At 38.8% G+C, this 12,304-nt stretch overlaps 1 protein-coding gene across 1 annotated transcript in view; it reads left to right on the top strand.

The window, feature by feature from the left end:
• LOC6567708 (probable cyclin-dependent serine/threonine-protein kinase DDB_G0292550) overlaps positions 1–12,304 on the top strand; it is a 40,809-nt gene that overhangs the window by 19,887 nt on the left and 8,618 nt on the right. The gene's annotated exons all lie outside the window — the stretch shown is intronic.

Below are 12,304 nucleotides of genomic sequence, written 5' to 3'. Positions count from 1 at the left end.
AGCAGGCATCGTCAATATCTTCACCTTCATCTCAGTCAGGGAACAACATTTATCCAGGCCCCACCTTTTTGTTATGCTAATGAAATGGCTGTAAAAAGAAAAATGCTTTTCTAGTGTAGGACGTTAGAGTCGTGAGTGGCTCATAACAGTGAAAGAGCCGCCTGACGAGACTCAAAAATAATGTCAACGATTTGCATGCAAATTGCAGGAAAAGTTTATTTTGTTTTTGTTGAATGTTTTCAAGTTTGAGGAAGTTGCGCTAACAAGGCCGTTAAGGGCATTAAACTTGGCCAGAAGCAGGCAAACACTCGGGTGGCAACACTGACAGTCAAAGTGCAAATATGTGACCTGCTTGCCGCAAGGCGACGCCTCCACATTACTCAAACTCACGCCCAGACGCGATCTACAATTCAATTCAAAAGGTCTGCGTTGCCCTTTTAACCGCAGCCTAATGAAGCTGAGGATTCAGCCGAAGCCGAAGCCAAAGCTGAAGCTGAAGCTGCAGATTGTTTGGGGAGTATCTTCTGCGAGAGATACTCGGCTGTTGGCTGTTGGCTGCATATTGCAGCTGAGCTAAATTTAGCGGCAACGCTACCGCCGCCTACGATAAATCAAAGTTAATCAGATCTAGTTTCGATTGGGTTTTTATGGCCGCTTTGCAGGCCCGCATTGGCCACGCCATTTAAATTAGCTGCCGGGTTATTTATCGCATTGTTGCCGCTCGCAGGTTTCATTTAGCGCCAGGATGCCAAATCGACAGACAGACAGACAGACAGTTGGACAGTTGGACGGACAGCCGGCTAGCCGTGACGGCTCAGACACAAAGGCCCAGACTCCGACTCGACTCCGACAAGGCTTGCACAGCAGCCCGACTGAATGTGAATGTGTGTATCTTTCCAGCCTGAAACGGAACTGTCCGCTGCCTGTTGCCTGTTGTCTGTTGCCTGCTGCTAGTGGCTAGTGGCTAGTGGCTAGCCGATAATTACGCATATTTTGTTGCCTGTTTTGATGGCGCTCTTTATTTTTATTCAATTTTTTTATGCCCTCACACCCAGAGGGTATTATAAACTTGTCAGCCAACACGTCGAGCATAAAATAATGTACAATTGTTCACTTGTTGCAGCACCAGAACAAATAATTATATATTGTTGGTGCGAAAGTATTAGTAAAAGAATTATAATTTATTTGAATGTGTATTTAACAGGAAAAAAATGAAAGAATTATATTAATACTAAAAGTCCGATTGAGTTCTTTTGGAGTATTATAGAATAATCTGGCTTGAGAAACTCTTATGATTTTTTAAATAATATTTACCACTTTATATATTCTACATTTCAATTATATTTTAGTTATTTTATTTAAAGCCAACTTCTAGTCAAAACTCTCAAGATATGAAAGGGCAATAACAGCTTACATCTGCAGCTAGTTAAGAGCTTGAATTAATTAAAAAGTTCTAAACTTACATTACTGATTACTGATCCATATTAATTATTAAAATGAAATTAGCAAGCATTTTAAATATAAGTTAAGCAGTCTGTAAAGAGCTTAAATTAATTCAAGAGCAAAAATACTTCGGCGTGTTGATAGTAAACCGCTCAGGAAAGTGCTTCAAGTTCAAATTGTTCCATGTGAGTGGTCATCGTTGGGTTTTTAGTAGCTGTTAAATGGCCACAGGCACAGTCGGTGGTCCGTTGTATGGATCTAGTGCCTGGATTGTTTTTAACACCCAGGCATCGAGGCGATCGGGCATACACCGACCGGAGTCAAAGAGCCAGTCAAATGGGTTTCAATTTACACACTTGTCGCCGGCTCCTCTTGCGCCGTTTGCCCACATATGGATCTGTCCGAACGGACTGGCCATGGCCCGGCGTTGTCAACGCCTTGGCTAAGGCGCTTATTTATTTGCAAATGAGAGCGAGAGAGACCGGCCGGAGAGAGGGAACCGAGTGATAGAGGGGAGGAGGGTGAGTGCAGAGCAAAATAAAAGAATGTATCGTATCGCAATTATAAATCAGTTTAAGTCTCTTGTGGAGCCCCTGACATTAAGCAATGAAACCTTTTGAGCTTTGTTTAGCTTTGCCATTGGGCTGGCTGAATGTCTCTGCTCTGCCCGCTGTCTGCTGTCTGCTGTCAATCCTGGGGCGGCTTTCCACGCTCCGTGTGGCACCTTTGTTTGCGCAACAGTGCCTGCTGCTGTTGCTGCTGCTGCTGCTGCTGCTGTTGCTGCTGTTGCTGCTGATTGCCAAACATTGGCCAATGAATGAACAAATGACTGATTGTTGACGGCTACCGCCAACAAGCCATCATCAGTATCTATCAGATCTCACAGAACGTACAGTTCTCTCTAGCAGATATGTCTGTGTTTGCTAATAACTCAACAGCTAATCAGCGCACTCAGCTAGTTGATGAAAGCGGGGCAGGACGGGGGAGTGCGCCGCAGCGTGTAGTCCGCAATTAAACGAGCAGAAATGTATCTTTGTATCTCTTTATCTGGCAACTGCATCTACGAATAAAACAAACAGCACAGCGGCGGTCTCCACTATAATTGCCATGCACATGTCGAGTTTCGGCTTGCCATGTGCATTAGACAAATCAATTATGCTGTCCCGTCTTGTTTCTTTACCTCTTTACCTCTTCCGTCTTTTTTCTCATTTTATTGGGTGGGGCAAGTCGTGCAAACACGAATCTAATGATTGTTGTCACTGCAGCTCTGGGAAACAGTTTATACTTATTTACACCTAGTTATACAATTATATTTTTTTTTAACTCGCTTTCCGATGCCGATTCAGATTTACATTCCAGATTTGTGAAATTAACATTTAAGACAAGAAGGTTTAAAGAGATTCCTTTCAATAATCTTTGAATTTATATTTTATTTTTAGTTATTTGTCTTTTAAATTTTTTATTTCATAATTCCAAGATCATATAAATTGTTAAATAATACAGAAGATACAGAAGATAGCTGGACTTGAACAAACAGGTTTATATTTTTAATGTAATTTTGCAGCTATCAGCAGTTATCAGAAAACAGCTAAAGCCATAAACATGGTAACACACAACAGCTAAACTGATTGCACAGACAGGCAGAGGCTGCAAATTGTCATAAGTTACAGCCTCGCTAATAGATGAGAGCGTATTTAATGCTAATTCATTGCTGGTTAAATTTTGAGTGCGAACATCATAAATCTTTTTGGAAATTTTGATGATTCGCATAGTCAATTGGAAATGGGGTTATTGACGCATGTTTTGGCCTCTCGACGTGTTTGGCTGTTGTTCTTGTTGTTGTTGTTGTTGTTGTTCGCTGTTGTTTTCATTTTGGCGTCTGCTCGCAGGCCTATAAATAACAATACTACAAAAGAAACAAAAAGTGTTGTTAGAAATCAGAGCAGTACAAAACAGAAACTACTTCAAATGGCTGGCAAAAAGCAATGCGGTTTTTGGCATGTGATTAATGCCTGTCCGTGGATGCCTACAATCATCCAAACCCACATCTACATCTAAATATATAGTGTGCGAAATTTTATGGGGTGCAAGAATAATTCTCCAATGAAAATATTAATAGAAATGAAAACAATTGAATTGTTGGGCTAAGTTTGAATATGTGTGTGTGTGCGTGTGTGTTTGTGTGTGTGTTTGTGTGTGTGTGTGTGTGTTAATATCCCAACCACACACGCCAACTGTCTCGACATTATTTTCATTCCACTGTCCAAGTCAATAAACAAAATCCAAGCAAAACAAACCGCCGAAAACAAAACCAAAGCCAAGAAGAAAGTGCAAAAAGAGCAAGAAAAGATTTTCATTCATGCCACAGTTTTTTTTCGCTTAGTTTCTTCGTGCTTGCCTCTTCGCATGGGTGTCGAGCTGCAATTTGCATAAATCACAATTACCTGTCAATCGATAAGCGATCTAAATAGGCGCGCGTGTGTGCCAAGTGTGAAAATAACGTGGCCAACACAAAAAGTGCAGTTATAGCCAATAACAACAACGACAACGACAACGTCAACGACAACAACAACAACAACAACTACATCTTAATGGCAAGTGTTGAATTGTTGGCTACAATGCATGACAAATGTTCAATGTTGGCCTGGACAACGTCTGCAACTAGGGAGGAGGAGAGGGGGGGAATGGGCATCTAGTTGGCATTGCGCCAGACCCAAAGCATTGTTAAACGTTTTCCAAATGGGTGGCTTTATGGTGGTCCGAACAAAAGACGACAACTGCGACTGATTGCACAGTAGGCGAAATTGTTGTTGATTGTGTTGCTGTTGTTGCTGTTCTTATTGCTGCTGCGACTGTTGCTCTTGTTGTTGTTGTTGTTGTTTGTGTCGCGTGTCTAGCTGCATATTTGGCTACAAGGTGGTCTCGACAATGCAAGCAAACAAGCAATGCGGTTGCCAGATGAATAAACTATTTTTAAACTTATTGCAAATCATCATTTAATAAAATAATTATGTTGCAACTCGCTCAGCTTAAGAAGACTGTGAACCACATGAGGATTCAACTAGAAATCTGCTAAGCCATTAGATTCTTAAAATGTTTTAAATGTTTCAAAATCTTATCTGTAGATAACCTTATCTGCCTTTTTTTTTTCTTATTCTTCAAATATCACTGAACTGTCGCATTAAGCTAGAAAGCTACTAAGTCATTGGATATGTTTCGAGCTTAGTTATGTTTAAATTATTAAAAGAGGTCACCTAACAATGAACAAGTTTTGCCCTGTTGTTTGAATAAGCTGGTAATCTTAAATATATTTAAGGCACACATCTTTATGCCCACATCTTTATGCCCAAGTTTAAAATAGGAAATCCTCCAGCTGTTGCCCAACCACTCAACACAATATTCTCACAATTTTCCAGCCTAATTCTATATCAGAAGCACTCAGTTAGTCAATCAAGCGTGCAAAATGTTTTGCTTATGGAGTGCTCAAGTGTATAATACAATTTCATGCCGCATTATGAGGTCGATTAAAGCAAACATTTAAATAATAATTAAGCCCAAATATAGTGCAAGTTCTTCCCCCCTAAGATCAAAAACCAAAATATAGAATACAATTTTCATAATAGCTTAACACATCGTAAAGATTTTCTCAGCTCAATAAAATAATCGCTTTGCCTACAATAGCATATAACATAGATATTTGAAATTTTTGAGAATTACAGATGGTCGCGATGAAAGCTTCGAATTTTCATCATTTATGAGGCATGTCGGCGACAATAAAGCCAAAAAATGCATAGATACTTTTATTAGATACTTGCCATCGGATAGGGATGGGGGATCTTATCTAAATTTTCGTTTTCGTTTTTGTTTGTTTTATTTTATTTTTTTTCGTTTTTGTGTTTCAAAATTTTTATGTGCATTTTCGGAATTGGAGCGAACACTTTCACTCATCAAGCCATGCTTATCGATATTGGCATATATACATATACATCTATCTATCTATCTATCTATCTATCTATCTTTATTATACGCAGTGTGTTTATAATGAGCTTTACGTTACACGCTTTGACAGATTTGATATGGCTCTATTACGGAATTTTATATCTTATAGTCGGCTTTTTTTTGTCTTTTTCTTTTTGGTGACATTTCCATTTACATGGTTTTAAAATAACTTCATCATCATTTCCATTTTATGACAACTTAATCAATGAGCAATTACATTAGAATCTTGGAATTTCGTTTAATATTTATGAGTTTCTCAGTTTGATAAAGACTGACAGCGGACAGCTAATAAAAGATTTGTAATAATAATATAAATTGTTGCCTTATCCAATAAACACAACATAGACAACTGCAGTTTGGATTTGTAATACGATCGTTTTCTTATAGGGGCGATTGAAATCCTATATGAAATGGTCAGAAATAAAATGTAAATAAAGGGCACATGGAGAGTGGCTCAGCCACTAATAATTTATCTTGAATTGAATCTAGAAACTTGAGTGTATCTGTATCTGCAGCTGTTTCTTCAACTTATGAGGTAATACTTAAAATGTTTTGCTGCTGCTTTCGTTGAAATATTTAACTGCTCGCCAAGGCGGGCGTCATATTTGTTTATCACATCGTGTCAGCCACTTGCAGCTTGTATCTAGCAGATACACACACACACACACACACGCTCACGTTCGGTGCCTGTGTTTTTTGCTGTGGTGTGAAGTGCGAATTACCAACAGCAACAATTTGCATTTGCGTTCAATGAGCCACTGACCTAAGTCAATATATTTTGCATTGTGCTGTCCCACACAAATATATCTATAGCTGTAGCTGTTGCTGCGCCTGTATCTGTGACTGTATCTGTAAATGTATCTGTAGTTGTGTGTGTGGCGCGACGCCGCATTCATTTGCGCCGATAATTATGACGTGTGCGCTCAATAACAACAACAACAGCAACAACAACAGCAGCAGCAGCAGCAGCAGCAGCAGCAACAGCAACAGCAACTACTAAAATTTGCTGACGTTGCAATGTTTGTTGTCGTTTTTGTTGCTGTTTTTGCTGGTCACTCGATAAGCGACAGCGTCGAACTTTTCATTTTATTTTTTAGTTTTTGCTCGGCTTCGATTGCAGAGCACAGCTCGTTTTACTTTGTACTCGCATAAAATTCAGCAAATGTTGTTGGTGTTATTGTTGTTTTTTAGCCTGCTAATTTATTTGCAACATTCGCTGTTTGCATTGCATTAATTGCAAATGCAACTAAGCGCGATTTGCGCTATTTCTGCAGCTACGAAATGTATCTGTATCTAGATACATGTTGGATTACACGTGCTAGTCGGCACTGCGCCGGCAAATGGAGCGCATGAATTGGTCAATGTAGCTGTATGTGTTAGGCATTTGCATCAATTGCTGTTTGTTTTGCTTTCGTCTATTTGCCATCAACATTTGAGGAAGCATTAGCTGACGTTTGCCAACATTGGCCGACGCAATTCAACTTTAACTAATTGAAATATATGCGTTTTATTTCGGTACAGGGAGTCAGGGGTTCATGTCAAATGTCTGTCGGGTTGACAGCTAAATATATTTATATATTTATATATATATATATATGCCCCTTGACGTTGACATGCGGCAATTTGGCTGCAACCAGACTAAGAGCATTTTGTTCCGCTCCAAATTCCAAGTATTCCAAATGTTCTACAATTTTACATCATCATGCATTTTGGGGCCGGAGCGTGTAATATGTGTGTCAGCACTGTAACTCCAGCAGCGCCAATGCCAATTCTATTTCGAAAACCAAATTCAATCCCATGACATGGCTAAATCATGTCACACTGACGCAAATGAGCCGCCAAATGATGCCATAGAAATGGAAACGCTTTGAACTTTCACTGCAGCTCCAATTTATATGGGTCCAAAAGCCCACAAATCAATGGGGTGCTGCATGCCGCTGCTTGGGGAGCTATTAGCAGCTGTCTTAACTAATTTTTTTTGGGGGGGTGGCCTGAACGGCCAATTGATTTTGCCTAGGAGTGGGAGACATTATTCCTTAGGCATGTCGAACTGTGGATTTCAAAATTGTGGGATTATTTTGAAAGGAATTTAAGGATCATTGAATTTATTAAGTTGTCGATAGACTTGTTGAACTTTTAATAGACTTGTTGAACTTTTAATAGTAGTGCGTAATAATAAATAGTAGTAATAAAATTAAACAAAATATATATAAAGTAAATCATAAATATATTTATATTCGATTTAATTTAAGCAGCCAAAGAGTTTCCAAAATGTAATCTTTGGAGGGAATCTTAGAGATTTTAAGTCAATATACAATTTATTTCCAAGTTGATACATTTGCCAAAAGTTCGTTATTTCACTCGGAACTAGAGATTGCCCAAAACGAACGGCTTCTTTGTTTGAACTAAATATTAAGTCACTTTGGATTAGAGATTAGTGCACAGACTAAATATCATACACATAGTCACAGCTATTCGTCGACCTTTTCAGGGTCAGACAATAGTTTTTAGCTGCCTTCAGAAGCTGCAAAGCAGAGCAGTTCTAGTTGCAGCTTTTCTAGAATCGCGCCAAATATTTGCCTATGGCATTAACAGGAAGACTCGAGAGCAGATGGGTTTACTATCACATCGTTATCATTATGTGACACATTAATGCTGTCATTAAATTTACAACAATGTATGAAAAACAGTCAACAACGCGATAAGCGAGACCAGTTCCATTTGTGGGCGGGGTCGTTTGAAGAGAAATAACCTACACATTTGGTCTGCCCAGTTTGCCGCGGGTCTTTGACTGCAACAAGTTTGGTCTAACTACCAGAACGCCCAGACTTGGCTAACAGCGAAGGCTGGCCATAGGATTTATGGGCCATAATTTAATTTGCCAAAGCCAAAATTGTCACAAATCAATTAGCAATTTGTCACTTGTTTGATTTATGCAAGAAACCCATCGATGATATATTGTATAAATAACTTTTAATTACGTGTTCGACAAGTGGACAGCGGTCAAAATGAACTGTTATAAGCCGCATGTTTTGCACGCATCGCTGTCAAAGCCAAAAGCTGTCAATTGCCATTTGGCAGACCCGTTGGCCCCTTACCTCCCCATCTTAGGCCACCCCCTCCTCACCAGTGGGCCCAGTGCCTGCTCCAATGTCTGGTTAGACGGCATTTTTATGCCACACAAAAAATAAAAAAAAAAAAAAAAACAAGAAAGAAAGATTGTTGTCCCACCGAATATAATATACCCTTGCAATGTTCACATCTTCAATAAATTAATCATTGACAAAAAGTTCTTGAAAAAAAACTATTGATTTTTTGCATTTTGTCCGCTTCTTGAATGAGTTGCACAGTTTGTGTCAAAACTGAAATACAATCGGCAAGAGCACAAAAAAGATGCTTAAAAATAGTCGCTAGGATCCATAAAACATTTTTAGCATTTGCAGACGTGCAGCTTTTAAAATTGTTGTTATTTTTTTTTTTATTTATTTATATATTTTTTTTGTGTGTTGTCTGTCTGGAACACAGATACAGTTCTCGTATGATGCGGGCAGCAGACTGACAACGAAGACTGTCATCGGGTGGAAGTCTCTGCTCCTGCGCACTCTTCTGGTGTCAACTGATCGAAGTTTGTCTATTATCAATGATGGTCTGTTGTAGTTGTGCCTCTTGTGGCTTGTGTTGTTTGATGATCAGGCTTAAGTTGTTCTCGGAAATGTAATAGATCGGTAGCCGCAATAAGTTCAACACAACTGTCAAATTGTGTAAGAATTATGACCAACAAATATTACCATGTAATACGGGAAATACTTGCGAATTTACTAACTGCAATTTATCTACTTTATCTACTTAATATATAATGTGACTTTCTAGAATCTTATTTTTCAGAACTTGAGCTTTACTTATAAATCTTTTTCTATTTGATGGATGCCAATGGGTTTTATTTCCAGATTTGTATCAGTTGTTCCTATTATATTATCTATATTCTTTAGAACTATCTGCAAGTCTGTACGCACAATCTTTAAAAAAATAACACGCTTTAAGATTATTAACCCTCGCTCTGTCAGCATGAGAGTATTAAAGTTATACTGGTCAAAGGGATTACTCTAAGACTTGCAGCTGAGAGTTGCAGATGATCTGATCCACCTGTTGATCAGCTTAACATTTTCAAATTTGATCGGGCGATAATATAATTGCAATAAACATGACTTTAATAGCTGACACAATGGGTACAGCCGGCAATTGGGTATGAATTGCGTAGACAAGCGATATGATCAATGGGCAGATTTAAGACCGATCGTAGTCTATAATCGCCAGTCAACCAAATGAGTCAACACCTGCCCTGGTCTGTGCTGGGATGCATAGTTGGCCAGAGACCTAAACCTGCCGCTCGCATCATTCTTGGCCTAAAAAGCTGGCGGCCAAAACGGCAGGAGGCAGTCGCCGATTGCCGTTGCTGCCACAGACGCAGCCACAGACGACGCCACTTGCCGTGTCGTGTCTCAAATTAATTAAAGACTCATCTACATATTTCATTTCCACTCCAACTGGTTGCGGCGATACACGTATATACTCTCTAAGTATGTGTGTACAAGAAAATGCGGAAAACCAAAAACTTGCCGCTGACCGCAAACGTTGACAACGCTGATGGCGACGCTGATGGCGACGCTGATGGCGACGCTGGCAGCGGCAGAGCCGTCTCGCAGCGGGCGCCTTCAAATTGGCTTGTCATTGAGCCGTGCTGGGCGGCAGCGTCAAAAGAGGCGTGCCTTGTTTTTTGTTTCCAAACAAATTCCTTCTTTTATTTTTATACAGGCTTTAACAACTTCTTTAAACATTTCTTTTGACATTTTTCCAACATGTTTTTCGGTGTTTTTCACATTTTTACAACAGCTACAAATTATTTTGCTTTTTTTTTACATTTTCATATTGTTTGTTTGTTGTTGGCTTGTATTAATTTGTAAGAACGAGTTGTTGCACATATCGTGTATACATTTTTTATTCAGATAGACATTTTTGGAACTTTCACTGGAAACTTTTACCCAAAAAGCAGCTTAGAGCAGCTCCTTTGGTGGGCCCCATACTTTACACATTATTAGTCTAATTTAATCAAATCAAGGCACACTCAATATCTAAGTTCATTTTTCATTAATGAATTGGATTACAGTCGGGGTTGTTGTTTCCAGATTTCAGTGGAGATTTTCTTGTTCTTTGTGAACGGTAGCGTTTCGGGCCACACAGCCCATAAATTAGTTAGGCAAACAGTGAAAGCTCTTAAGAGTTTTACTTAGCTCGATAGTCGGATAGAACTCTGGCCAGCTGGGCCACTTAGGAATGTGGCACGGCCTGACAAATCCCATCAATGCTAACGTGCTATCATCAAAATAGATCTGAAACTTTTCGAACTTGTTAAACTAGCCCATATGCATCCATTTTCATATTTTTATCACAGCAATATGGGCGTTACTTGTTTGAAAACAACTATGCCAATCTATTTTCATATATGTATGTGTATATATTGCCACCCCTAAGCCTCAGCTGTCAACTGTGCTTTGTAATTTATATTTACGCGCATTGGCCTAATCGGATATTGGGCAAATTTGCACGGAAATCCGTTTGCCAACCCTCTAAAAATATGATATGCAATTCGATTATTGGCAGACCCAACAAAAGATGCAAACAACAAAACATGATAATAATAATTGCAAGCAGACACGAGGGGATAACCAACAAAATATGAAGGTAACCAACTGTGAAGAGTGTTTTTTGCACTCAAGCCATTTTTTTGAATGGGTGTCAATGCGAATGCAGAGATACGTGTCTAATTTTCCATCTCACTGCTAAGGGTGAGTGGAGAGTTTTCAGCTTTCTCAGCAACCATCCAACCACATTTACATAAGATACATTTCACTTTCGTAAGGTCCCCATAAACGTTTTTACTACCTCAAAATATGCTTTGTAGAAATGCGTATAAGGCGCTTATCTAAACGGCAACAGTTGCGTGTTCTCTTAACGCCAAGATTTATTGCTCCTTTGCGGACAAGTCTATAAGTTGCCACTAATTAGTATTTGATAGCTGCAACGTTGCGTCTCTGAGTTCATCTGTGCGACAGATGTATCTAAAAGATACAATTAACTTGATTGATAGGCGCCGACTCTGTGAACGCTATTTAATGATCAAAATAAGCTGCCCACATACATAAATTATAATTTTAAAAAATATATATATCTATAACATAAAAAAGGAAACTCAATCATAAAAACGGCGTGGAACAGAAGTATGAAAAAACTATGATCCCCTGTCATATTATGTTAAATAACCACAAAGCTGTTCATAAATTTTATTATATGCCACACATTATTTTCATTGTAAGCATAATTAAAAGTATATTAAAAAAAAATGCCTTTTTTATATTTATTCATGAAGTTTTTTATGCGTGCTTGACATTTATGCCCATATTTAAGAAGAAGAAAAATTTTCAAAATTGTGTTTGTCAACTTATATTGAAGACTCGATCGTAAATTTTTATCATTATCGACTGTCAAGTCGGCGACAGTCTCCGAAATTAAGGCCGCATTTGCATAAATTGTGCGCCTTCAACGGTGATTAACCGTGAAGTTTTACCACAAGGGGGAAAATATTTCAGTTTGTCACATAACTCAATCGAACACCTTCCAGAACTCCTCATTTTGACAGTCATATTTTGACATTTTAATTATCGAGAGTGCGTGCCTTTCAGCCTTTTCAACGTGTCCAATAATGTGAGCAATTTAAAGCAGCTCAAATGCGTGCCTTGAATATGGAACTCACATTTTTGAATTTTGGATACGCTTTACCGTATTTTTATTTTTTGATTCTACGTAT

Source organism: Drosophila grimshawi, unplaced genomic scaffold, assembly GCF_018153295.1.
Source record: "Drosophila grimshawi isolate 15287-2541.00 unplaced genomic scaffold, ASM1815329v1 contig_311, whole genome shotgun sequence".
In the NCBI taxonomy this organism is placed as follows: Eukaryota; Metazoa; Arthropoda; class Insecta; order Diptera; family Drosophilidae; genus Drosophila; species Drosophila grimshawi.
The sequence above is the reverse complement of the archived record's forward strand: the minus strand, read 5'-3'. Positions and strand labels throughout refer to the sequence as shown.